Genomic DNA, 13,013 nt, shown 5'->3' on the forward strand with positions numbered 1-13,013 from the left:
AGAGTGAGAGGTGAACAACAGGGTAAGATTTGAAAGATCTGTTGTGTAACAGAATCACTGGCAGGGTTCAGCCGGCCTGAGTTGACTCTCTACTGTATACTAGGTGTGTTATAAATTCACTAAGTACCGGAGACAGTGATTAAAATAGAGCTGATTCATTTGTCACAGATCTAGTCCCATTAAAGGTGAATATGCAGCAGAAGAAACTCCTCCCATGCCTGGTGAGCAGCAGCAATAATTGCAGAGTTCAGCACCGACAATCACTCTCGAAATTGCATTCAGCAACGGTGATGGACAAATATCCAGCATGCAGCTTATTGAAACTTTCTCCCCAGTGTGAACCCGGTAGTGTGTCATAAGTGTAACACACTGTAAGGTTTCACTGCTAATGTAATGGCCTCTCTGTAACGTTTCACTGCTGAGGTAGTGGTTTCTCTGTAGCAGCAATGTCGAGGTTACAACTAGAGATAACAGGGTTTTGGAGTGCTGGGCTATCCAATGACAGAAATGTTCTTTCCTGTGAGTCTGGATGAGAGAATTTCATGGGCTTTTTCTGGGGAGAGATGAGAAGCCACGAATGGGGAGAGTTTACTAACCCTATAGTCAAAGTAAGAATTATGAATCACATATTGTGTACTGTTTGTTATTTTGGGGTATTGATTTGTAACAGGGGACACGGCACAGCATCCACCCACATTTGGCCGAGCCAGGGGGCTATCACCCCCTATATTAAGCTGCTAGCCGGAGTGAGAGTTACATAAGTTTAGATGACTGAGTGAATACATTCCCACATTAACAGGAGGAGAACGGCCTCTCCCCAGTGTGAACTGACTGGTGTGTCAGTAGGCGAGATGACCGAGTGAATCCCTTCTCACAGTCTGAGCAGGTGAATGGCCTCTCCCCTGTGTGAATTCGCTCATGTACCTTCAATTGAGATGATTGAGTGAATCCCTTCCCACAGTCTAAGCAGGTGAACGGTCGTTCCCCAGCGTGAACTGACTGGTGTGCTTGTAGGCCAGCTAACTGTGTGAATCCCTTCCCACAGTCTGAGCAGGTGAACGGCCTCTCCCCAGTGTGAACTCGCTGATGTACCTTCAATTGAGATGACCGAGTGAATCCCTTCCCACAGTCTGAGCAGTTGAACGGCCTCTCCCCAGTGTGAACTAAATGGTGTGCTTGTAGAGTAGCTACCTGTGTGAATCCCTTCCCACAGTCTGAGCAGGTGAATGGCCTCTCCCCAGTGTGAACTCGATGATGGACCTTCAGTTGAGATGACGAAGTGAATCCCTTCCCACAGTCTGAGCAGGTGAATGGCCTCTCTCCAGTGTGAACTCGCTGATGTACCTTCAGTTGAGATGACCGAGTGAATCCCTTCCCACAATCTGAGCAAGTGAATGGCCACTCTCCAGTGTGAACTGACTGGTGTGTCAGTAGGGAAGATGACAGTGTGAATCCCTTCCCACAGTCTGAGCAGGTGAATGGCCTCTCGCCAGTGTGAACTGACTGGTGTGCTTGCAGGCTAGATAACTGTGTGAATCCCTTACCACAGTCTGAGCAGTTGAACGGCCTCTCCCCAGTGTGAACTGACTGGTGTGCTTGCAGGCCAGATAACTGTGTGAATCCCTTCCCACAGTCTGAGCAGGTGAATGGCTTCTCTCCAGTGTGAACTCGCTGATGTACCTTCAGTTGAGATGACAAAGTGAATCCCTTCCCACAGTTTGAGCAGGTGAATGGCCTCTCTCCAGAGTGAACTGACTGGTGTACCTTCAGTTGAGATGACCGAATGAACCCCTTCCCACATTCTAAGCAGGTGAACGGCCACTCTCCAGTGTGAACTGACTGGTGTGCTTGTAGGTTAGCTAACTGTGTGAATCCTTTCCCACAGTCTGAGCAGTTGAACGGCCTCTCCCCAGTGTGAACTCGCTGATGTACCTTCAGTTGAGATGACGAAGTGAATCCCTTCCCACAGTCTGAGCAGGTGAACGGCTTCTCCCCAGTGTGAACAGACTGGTGTGCTTGTAGGCCAGCTAATTGTGTGAATCCCTTCCCACAGTCTGAGCAGGTGAATGGCCTCTCCCCAGTGTGAACTCGCTGATGTATCTTCAGTTGGGATGAGTAGGTGAATCCCTTCCCACATTCCGAACAGGTGAACGGCCTCTGCCCAGTGTGAACTTGCTGGTGAGCCATCAGGTCAGAAGACCGAGTGAATCCTGCCCCACAACTTCAGCAGATGACCAGTCTCTGCCCAGTGTGAACTGACTGGTGTGTCCACAGGTGGGAAGACAACTGAATCCCTTCTCACCCACAGAACAGGTGAATGGCCTTGTCCAGTGTGAACTTGCTGATGTACATTCAGTTGAGAAGACCCACTGAATCCATTCCCACAGTCTGAGCAGATGAACGGCCTCTCCCCTGTGTAAAATGACCACTGTGCCAGTCGGTCAGATGACCAAATGAATCCCTCCTCACCGTCTAAGCATGAAGGATGATCGAGTGAATCCCTTGCTCCACTTATTAAATATCTGGACAGAGACAGCAAAATTGGCATGTTGTGCTCGAGATTCCCGTAGATAAATTCCTTGTTTTTAGCCTGTAAGAAGATTTACAAAATCCATCAATGTGTGTAGGGCAACTTTTCATATGAGATCACTTGAGTTGTCAAGGTGTGATCTGGCAACACACTGTTACAGTGAAGTTCAACCCAAGTTGGAGAGAGAAATCATCTAACTGGGCACAGTGCTGGTATCTGGAATGACCATCAAACTCTCTGATGCTCTTCCTGTCTCTATAAGAATGGGGCATCTCTGTCATCTCCAATCTGTGACCTGGCTCAGTTTGATTCTCGCCATTGGTATTGGTCCCTCTTCCCACTGAGCAGCACGGGCTCCTGGCCCCACAGTAACTGAAATACTCTCACACAAATAGCCTGCAGTGCATTCCATGCACCCACCACTCTCTGGGTAAAATTCTTACCCCTGACATCCCCTCGGTATCTATTTCCAAGCACCATAAAACTATGTCCCCTCGTGTTAGCCATTTCAGCCCTGGGAATAAACCTCTGGATATCCACATGATCAATGCCCCTCATCATCCTATACACCTAAAAAAGGCTCTAAACATAAACAAGGAAATTATACATTGCTTTGAGGATTTGTTAGAAGTATACAAGATTATGAGAGTATAGATAGGATAAATGCAAGCTGCTTTTTCCACTGAGGTTGGGTGGGATGTCAACCAGAGTCATGGGTAAGTGGGGAAGGTGAAAATTTAACAAGAACATTTGGAAAAGCTCTTTACTGAAATGGTCATGAGAGTGTGGAATGACATGTCAGCACAAGTGGTGAATATGAGCTCTGTTTCACCATTTCAAAGAGGTTTTGATGGAAGCCTGGATGGGAGGTGTATGGTGGGCGATGGTCTCGGTGCAGGTAGTTGCAATAGACAGCTTAAATGTTTTTTTTTTGGCATTGACTAGATGGGCCAAACAGCCTGTTTCCATATTGAACATCTCCATGATTCTATGACAGAGAAGCTGGACAAACTTGTTTGGAAGGGAAAAGTTGGAGTAACAACGGAGCAGCAATGGCTGGAGTTTCTGGGAGCAATTCGGGAGCTGAGTGATTGACACATCCCAAAGAAGTGAAAGCATTGGAAAGGCAGGAGGACACAACCATGGTTGAATTGAGAAGCTTAAGCCAACATAAAAGCCAAAGAGAGGGCAAACAAAACAGCAAAAGCTATTGGGAAGCTAGAAACCAACAGAAGACGATGAAAGAAAATGTTCAGATGAGCTCAGGGCATGGATGATGATTAATGAGTCTTGGTAGCACCCAAAAGTCTGAGGCTTTTAAAGGAAGAAAATATCCGGGGATTCAATATCTCCAGAAAGCCAAGGTTCGCTGCACCAGTTACGTTTCAACTTTTACATTGTTAGGCACATACAAACACTATACCCTCAAAATCTCACTTCTGAAGGTCTCCCACTTACAAAGTACTCCGTTGTCAGAAAACAGCCTGTTCCAATCCACACTTGTCAGATCCTTTCTGATACCATCAAAATTGACCTCTCTCCAATATAGAATCTCAACCCATGGTCCAGACCTCTCTTTTTCATCTTTATTTTGAATTTCATGGCATTATGATCACTAATTTCTGTCACCAGCCCTGATCATTGCCTAACAGCTTATTGCACACTTCTACATTGGGAATTTTACGTACCAATTAAGGGCACATTTGACAAACTCTACCCCATCTAGTCCTTTTACAGTATGGGAGTCCCAGTCAATATATGGAAAGTTAAAATTACTTACTGAATAACTTTTGTTCCTTGGCATGGTCTGCAATCTATCTACAAATTTGTTCCTCTAACTCCCTCAGACTATTGGGTGCAACCACGTCCCAATAATGTCTACAATATCATAATTCCCTGTCCTGAGCTCATCTGGATTTCCTACGATGCTTCTTGCATTGTGATATACACAGCTCAGCACATTCATCGCACCATGCTCAACCATTTGATTGCTGACTCTGTCTGAGGTCTGAACAACATCTGACTGGTGTCAAGAAAACAACCTCTCCCTCATTATCACAAAAACAAAGGAGCTGATTGTGGAGGACAGGAGGAGTGGAGACACAGATAAGGGTGTCACCCTGGGACTAGTGAACAACCGACAGCTTCCCCAGTTTCTGAACCCCCAGTGGTGGGCACTTAATCTGGACTCCACCACGTTTGAACCCCTTCCGCCAGTGCCCGACTCTTATGTGACTCTGTGCTATGACCCTACGGGGTGCTCATTGAGGAAAGCCAATATTATGCACGCCTCGAGCGAGAGAAGTTCCCAGTCATGGTGATTGGACAGGATTAAGGAAAAGAGGGCAGTGCATTACGGGCCGAAGTTCCGGATTTCCTTTGGTGACAGACAGGACTGGCGGCTCCCCATACCACCATTAGGGTTTGACCTGGGTTCAAGTCAAAGAGCCTAGAGTTCATTGCCTACATCCTGTCGAAACAAGCCTCCAGCACCAAGGGAGACTGGCAAGACTTGGCCGCGGGCCAGCTCTGATACTGGAAGGACTTTGAGGTGAAGACAGGACATCTGGTAAGACTCTCTTTTAATATTGATTGAACCCAAGACATTGCACACAATCTCTGCTCAATTTCAGGCAATGAAGTTGACTGCACCAACTGCCCCCCATCCAGATCACCATGAAAGGAGGACAGACTCTCCCATCCATTCCACAATACCCCCTCTAGCCTGAGGTAACGTTTCTTGAGGATGGAAGCTCTTTTGTGGATCCATCAGGAAAACGATATCCTGACTATGCGATAGTGACGGACAGTGAAGTAATTGAACAGGCCTCTTTTGAAGCAGCTGTCTCCACCCAGAAGGCTGAGCTGTTTGCTCCGACTCGTGCCTGTATCCCAGCAACAGACTAAAGTGGGAACATTTACACAGACTCCCGTTATGCATTTGGAATTGTACATGACTACGGGGCTCTCTGGGAACATGGGGATTCCTGACTTCTTCTGGCCACCTCATTAGTACTGCCACCTTTGTAAACAACCTACACAGTGCTCTACAGCCTCATCGAGTTTTGGCTATTATTAAATGAGCAGCCCACACCCACATGTCGACTGAGTCACTAAATGCAATTCTTTAGTGGATGAGACAGCGAAAAGTGCGGCACAATCCTCGGTAGTTGTAGTCCCCTCGGGTTCCTGTCAAGCAACCTTCCGTGACTTATGCAGAACAGGTTTGCCAGACATGAGGGAGGTATGTACTTTTCAGGGGGACGTCTCTGAGGAGGAGCGCAAATTGTGGTCCCAGATGGGGTGCCAGAAAGAACCCAACCTAGCTTTTTGGATCACCCAGCGGGACAGGTTTGTGTTCCTACACAGTTTTTACCAATATTGGTCAATCATATACATGATTTAACACACCTGGGAAAGGAGGGAATAGTTGGTAACCTGTACCCTGCACACCGGGTAAGACTCCTTGCCAGGTGGACCCTTTTTGTGTCTACAAGTTGATTTTATTGAATTGCCTAGAGTACATTGCTATAGATACTGCTTAGTTATTATCGATGTGTTTAGTAGATGGATTGAAGCTATTGCAACTACAAATAATACTGCTATGTCTGTTGTGAAGTTATTATTATGGGAAATAATTCTCATGTACGGCCTGCCAAAGAAGCTGAGCTCTCACAATGGCCCACACTTTGTGGTGAAAGTAAACAAAGGGGTACGTAACAAACTAGCTATCAAGCAACAATTCCATTGTGTACACCACCCACGGGCCGCTGGCAGAGTGGAAAGAGTCAATGGCATTCTGAAGAGTAAACTGGCCAGACTAACAGCGGAGACTGGACTCACTTGGTTGAAGGTCCGACCATTGGCCCGATTCCACATGAGGGTTACCCCACAGGGGAAAACAGGGTTGTCACCAGCTGAAATCATTTCTGGACGGCCCATGAAGACACCCTGGGGACTAAGACCTTGTGTACCATTGCTCCCAGAAAGTCTACCAGCAAAATTGGATATGCATACCCGAAGGGAAGAGATTGGGAAATATGTATGCCAACTAACCAAAAATTTCCAAGCATTACATTCACAGGTACGACAGGCTTACAAGGAAGAGAACCACCCCACAGAGAGGAGTGACTATCCCACCACAAAACATGGGAATTTTGTCCTAATCCAGAACTGGGATTGAGGGAAACTCTGACCTCAGTGGAGAGGAACATATCAGGTGTTACTGACCACTCTCACAGCTGTGAAACCGAAGGGGCAATCTCGATGGATACATTGAACAGACTGAAAATGTGTTACAGAAGGAACTGAGTAGAAGGGCTCTCTTGGACTTAAGGAAAATGTATTCGTTGATAGTGGTCTTTGTGTTTTGTCTTATTGCTCAAACAACATCCGTGGGCTCCCATGTTAACACCTTTCTGTCTCTCTGTCACACCTATGCCAAACAGGCAGAACTAGGGGCCTGCTGGGTTTGTGCTGCAATTCCACAGCATGATAAAACTATGATTCCAATGTCAGTAATCCCGCTCAACCAGCGTGAGGAACTCTCAGCCTGGGCTTTCTCAAACGACACTCGGGGAAGTGAGGTGAGTAACTGTGGTCCAGTCAGAGATGACTGTGACTGTCAGTGTTTTGAGGGATGGTATCTCAAGTTCCCATCAAATGGAACTTCCTACACTGGGAAACATGCATCCTGGTCTTACTTGCAAGGTGCCCAGCAGCGGAGAGGAATAACAGATTGAGTGCTTTTGGATAATCGCTTTTCTCTCCTATGGAGTAGCCAGGAATTCACGAGAGATAACCAAGTTACCTACAGCACTTGAGGAGCTGGGCACAATACTGCAGGGGCCCTGACAGAAACACAGGCCCAAGTAACAGAAATATCTACTGAAATGATTGCAATCTGGCAAACAGTCATGCAGAATTGTATGGCTTTAGATTTTATCCTAGCTGAGAAAGGGGGAACCTGTGGTATTATTGACACAGAATGCTGCACCTATATCCCTGATGAGTCTACATCCCTCTCCAAGTACACTGCCAAGGAGACTGACAGCATCTAGAAAGTAAGGCAGGATTTACACCGGTTCACTGAAGGGTTAAAATGGTGGTCTTTGTAGGTCAGTTCAGTAATACATGGAGCAGGATATTGCATTATGGCCTAATAATTGTCCATAACATTGTTATAAATACTGTTGTACGCTGTTTTTTCCCCACTGTTAAGTCAATGTAGTACTTGTTTGCTTTCCCTGCAAAAATTACTGCTTTGTTGATTATGTAATGATCAAAAGGAGGGAATGATAAAATGTGTAAAAGGGTTAACACTTTGTTAAAAAATAGCAGCCTGTTTTTCTGAAAGAAACTGCTGATAATCAACAGATGTTCTAAGCCATGCTGAGCCATATTTCTTCTTGCGGGTAGCTAGCTAGGGTTTCAAGATGCTTATCTCCTTGCGCATTCACATCTAGAGATAGGATAGCTTCGGTCTGTTCTGTGTGTGTAAGCCATTATGACTGTTTTGTAATCTGTCTTTAGGGGCTCCAGCTTGTCATGTAGTAAATAACTTTGGCTCCAGCCTGTCTTGTGTGGGGAGTATCTGGACGGATATATCTGTGGTGTAAGGGGAATTGTTAGTCAGTTAGTGGATTGGGCGGGAACAGTCATCAACTGTTCCTTTTTGAGCGACTAACTGAGTAAGCCCGATGCTTGGAATAAAGAGTTTGTACTTATACGGTCTCTGAGTGACTTTATCCGGATTCGACTTCCACATAATGGGAGTGGTTTCAAAGGGCTGGGCTGCTGGATGCACATTACCAGACCTGGAGTGATTGCAACTGGGTCTGACAGAGGCATAACTGGTTCTTCTGGGCATGTTCAGTCTCACCCCAGCTATTTCCTACCTTCCTTTGTACAGGTATGTAATGTCTAAAGAACAGTAAATGAGACTCACCAAACTTTCTCCTGACTGAATCACTGGAATCTCCAAGCCAGTTGAGTTCTCTCCAGTTGATGCTCACAATCCACGGGTTGGTTCACTTGTTGCTGTTCCCTCGTCTTCAGTCGTGGTTTGCTTCCAGTTGGGGTTTTTCTTCCAATAAATCTCTCACTGCAGGTCTAACTTTAAATTGAAAGATAATGACGCAAATTAACAACAAAAAAGAGAACCAAACATTTCTGCTTAATGTTATTAAGAACAAAATTCACTGAAATTTAAATATTGAAGGCAAACATACAGTAATGATCTCAATGAACAATCGTTTATTGTCCCACACATGTCACAAAACGATATGGGATAAGAAGGAGCCATCATTCAGTCATGGTAAGACATAAGCAACAGAATCAGATGATTCAATCCATCTGATCTGCTCCACCATTCAACCATGGCTGATTTTTATTCCGACACCATATTCCTGCCTTCCTCCTGTAACCCTGTAGCTACTTAGCAATCTTGAATGTATTAATCTCCGTCATAAATATATCCAAACGGCAGCCTCAACCAAACTCTGCGGCAACAAATTCCACACTTCAGACACCTTTTGGCCAAAAGATTTTTCTCAACTGAATTTTAACAGGAAGCATTTGTATTCTGAAACAGTGCTGTTAGATCACAGACTCTCCGTTTAATATAAACACCTCTCCATGTCCACTGTATCCAGGCTTTTCAGCATTCGGTAGGCTTACCTAACCATACATCCGCCCCACATCCCCCCACCGTCCCTCTGAACTCCATCGAGCACAGGTCCGGAGCCATCAAATGCTCCTCATACATAAAGCCGATCGTTCCTGATATTATTCATGTCAACCTTGTTATCAACACGCCACGTGATCTTGCGTCACAAAGCGGAGGGCGGGGGAGATCTCCGGCACACAGCCTTACGTGACCTGTTCGTGGGTCTCCCATTTCAACCCTGCGGAAATAGACAGCCTGGACTCCTGGTTTGAGTCGTTCAATGCAGATTAAGTGAAGTCGACACATTTATGCCGAGCCCATTTAACTGGAAAATAAATGAGTAACTGGCCCTCAGTTCGGGGCTCACGGCCAACATCGGATCTCCCCGCTCGGGATCGGTCTCAATACTCACAAATAGAAAAGTGATATCTTCAGCCTGGAGACAGTAATCGGGATCCCCGGCTCCCCAATATAGGAGACGCGAAGCCTTTCTCGATCCCGCAGACTTCAGCACTGAGCGTTAGGGAAAACAGCACACACCCGGAGACAGTGAGCATGCGCGAATTGTGTGTTACGTCATCAGGAGGGCGGGGCCTCAGAAACGGTTGCGCGATGTTGCCCTCCTGCGGTTTAATGGGGGGGGGGGGGGGGTGTGTTAACTGGATCACGTGACCCCCAGCCAGATGTCCAGTTACCCACCACTCTGTGGAAAGAAGCAAACTTGCCGCTCACATCTCCTCTCACCTTAAATGTATCAGACATTTCAACCCCCAGGAAAAATATATTGTCTGTCCACTCGGTCTACTCCTCTCGTAATCTGAAAAACATCCATCCAGTCTCACCCCAGCCTGCACCGCTCTGGAGAAAACAACACAAGTTTGTCCAGCCTCTCGTTATAGCTCATGCCCTCTAATCCAGGCAGTGTCCTGGTAAACCTCTTCCCCGCCCTCTCCAAAGCCCCGACATCCTTCCGAGAATGGGGGCGACCAGAACTGTATGAAACACTCCAGATGCGGTCTAAATAGTTTTATAAAACTGTGTTACGAACTGTAACGTTTTAGAAACGAACCAGCAGCAATAGAGTTCACACTGGAGTCTGGTTTTGATGTTAATACCACTCTCTTTATTGGTCTCTACTTATAACATAGTAACTTAACGAAATAAAGGAAAGTTAGCAGTGTTAAGTGTATATTTGTGTAAATATTGCTCCCAGACTATCGAGCCTGACGGAACAAAGCTCAGAATCTTGAGATGGTAAAGTAGGAAAGTTCAGTAATCCACGGAATAAATGATGGGAGAGAGATATTTGTAAACCAGGGTGAAACGTAGAGAAAAGGTCGTTACATCAAAATAACCGTCGACGAAGTTCTTATCCGTTGAATCCGTCCACATACGAGTTATCAGCGAAAATGACCTGTCACAGGAATACCGTCTTCCAGGGGTTACCACACAACATACCCAGTCAAGGGTTAACACAAGATATTCCAAAATCCACTCCTATGGATTATACGAAGTGACAGCCACACACATTCGTTGTGGATCCGTGTACCGATGATCAACCCACTCTTGTGGGCATAGGAGAGTTCCAAGCCTCAGCTGCGACTAACTGAAGTTATCAGCTTTTCCAGTCTCTCTCTCTCTCTCTCTTTAGACTGTCCGACTGCCTGTCTGAAGCTAGAACAAAAGCTGCAGAAAAAAAGCATGAAGGAGGTGTGGGATGGGATGAAGATCATCACCGGATGCGGTGCAAAGCGGGGGGGAAACATAAGTGGAGATGTGGAGAAAGCGAACCAGCTGAACAACTTCTTCAATAGGTTCGACAGCGCAATCTCATCCTCACCGCAGAACTCCACACCAGGCTTGTCTTTCTACTCGTCCTCCCTCTTACTTCCCTCACAGGAAAATAGCCACTGATAGGAGACCTTGCCCACGCCCAGGATTACGGCTGCACAGGTGGAAGGTCAACTGAGGAAGATCTGTACCAGCAAGGCGGCTGGACCGGATGGAGTTTCCCCACGATTACTGAGGGCCTGTGCGACTGAGCTGGGAGAACCACTACAGCGCATCTTCAACATGAGCCTGGAGCAGAGAAGAGTACCCAGACAGTGGAAAACATCCTGTATTGTCCCGGTACCGAAGAAACCACAACCAAAGGAGTTGAATGACTTCAGACCTGTTGCCTTGACGTCGCACGTGATGAAGACCATGGAGCGGCTGATAATACAGAATCTGAGGACACAAACCAGGCACGCCCGGGATCCTCTTCAGTTTGCGTATAAGGAGAAGGTGGGAGTGAAGGATGCTATCACGTATTTGCTGCACAAATCCCTCTCTCACCTAGATGGGGTCAGTGGTGCTGTGAGGATTACATTCCTGGACTTCTCTAGTGCCTTTAACACCATCCAGCCCAAGATCTTAAGGCACAAACTAACGGAGATGGGAGTAGACTCTCACATGGTGGATTGGATAGTGGACTACTTGACAGATAGACCTCAGTATATGCGGTTGGGAGACTGTAGGTCTGACACGGTGGTCAGCAGCACAGGAGCGCCGCAGGGGACCGTGCTCTCTCCGGTCCTGTTCACCCTGTACACATCAGACTTCCAATATAACTCGGAGTCCTGCCATGTGCAGAAGTTCGCTGATGACACGGCCATAGTGGGGTGTGTCAGGAATGGACAGGAGGAAGAGTATAGGAAACTGATACAGGACTTTGTGATATGGTGCAACTCAAACTACCTGCGTCTCAAAATCACCAAGACCAAGGAGATGGTGGTGGACTTTAGGAGATCTAGGCCTCATATGGAGCCAGTGATCATTAATGGAGAATGTGTGGAGCAGGTTAAGACCTACAAGTATCTGGGAGCACAGTTAGACGAGAAGCTAGACTGGACTGCCAACACAGATGCCTTGTGCAGGAAGGCACAGAGTCGACTGTACTTCCTTAGAAGGTTGGTGTCATTCAATGTCTGTAGTGAGATGCTGAAGATGTTCTATAGGTCAGTTGTGGAGAGCGCCCTCTTCTTTGTGGTGGCATGTTGGGGAGGCAGCATTAAGAAGAGGGATGCCTCACGTCTTAATAAGCTGGTAAGGAAGGCGGGCTCTGTCGTGGGCAAAGTACTGGAGAGTTTAACATCGGTAGCTGAGCGAAGGGCGCTGAGTAGGCTACGGTCAATTATGGAAAACCCTGAACATCCTCTACATAGCACCATCCAGAGACAGAGAAGCAGTTTCAGCGACAGGTTGCTATCGATGCAATGCTCCTCAGACAGGATGAAGAGATCAATACTCCCCAAGGCCATTCGGCTTTACAATTCAACCGCCAGGAGTAAGATATGTTAAAGTGCCGGGCTAAGACTCAATGTATTTAAGTAAACTACTTAAGAACTTTTTAAAAGCTATTATTAATGCTTTTTGAGAGAGTGATTTAGATGCATATCATATTTTTACTGAGTTAAGTATTGTATGTAATTAGTTTTGCTACAGCAAGTGTATGGGACATTGGAAAAAAATGTTGAATTTCCCCATGGGGATGAATAAAGTATCTATCTAGATCGCTCTCTCTCTCTTATGGTTCAGTCAACAGTTACCGCTGTCATTCTGTGACTGACGTCATAGCCCCGCCTCCTCACGCCGGCGCTCTTAAAGAAACAGTCACAGTACGACCGCAGGCTCGTAACAGCCGCAACACAACTTCCCGACTTTTGAACTCAATGCTTCAACTAATAAAGATAACCATGCCATTTGCCTTCTTAACCACCCGATCAATCTGTGCAGTCCCTCTCAGTGAGCGATGAACTTGGAGTCTAAGATCCC

The 13,013-nt window shown here is 46.4% G+C and overlaps 1 long non-coding RNA gene across 1 annotated transcript; it reads right to left on the reverse strand.

The window, feature by feature from the left end:
• Positions 1–2,260: 2,260 nt before the first annotated feature.
• On the reverse strand, positions 2,261–9,742 carry LOC140720343 (uncharacterized). The gene is made up of 3 exons (XR_012097166.1): positions 9,610–9,742; positions 8,478–8,645; positions 2,261–2,590 (listed from the first exon to the last, which is right to left on the reverse strand). It is a non-coding gene; the product is annotated as an uncharacterized lncRNA (long non-coding RNA).
• Positions 9,743–13,013: the final 3,271 nt, after the last annotated feature.

Source organism: Hemitrygon akajei, unplaced genomic scaffold (assembly GCF_048418815.1).
Source record: "Hemitrygon akajei unplaced genomic scaffold, sHemAka1.3 Scf000041, whole genome shotgun sequence".
Lineage (NCBI taxonomy): Eukaryota > Metazoa > Chordata > Chondrichthyes > Myliobatiformes > Dasyatidae > Hemitrygon > Hemitrygon akajei.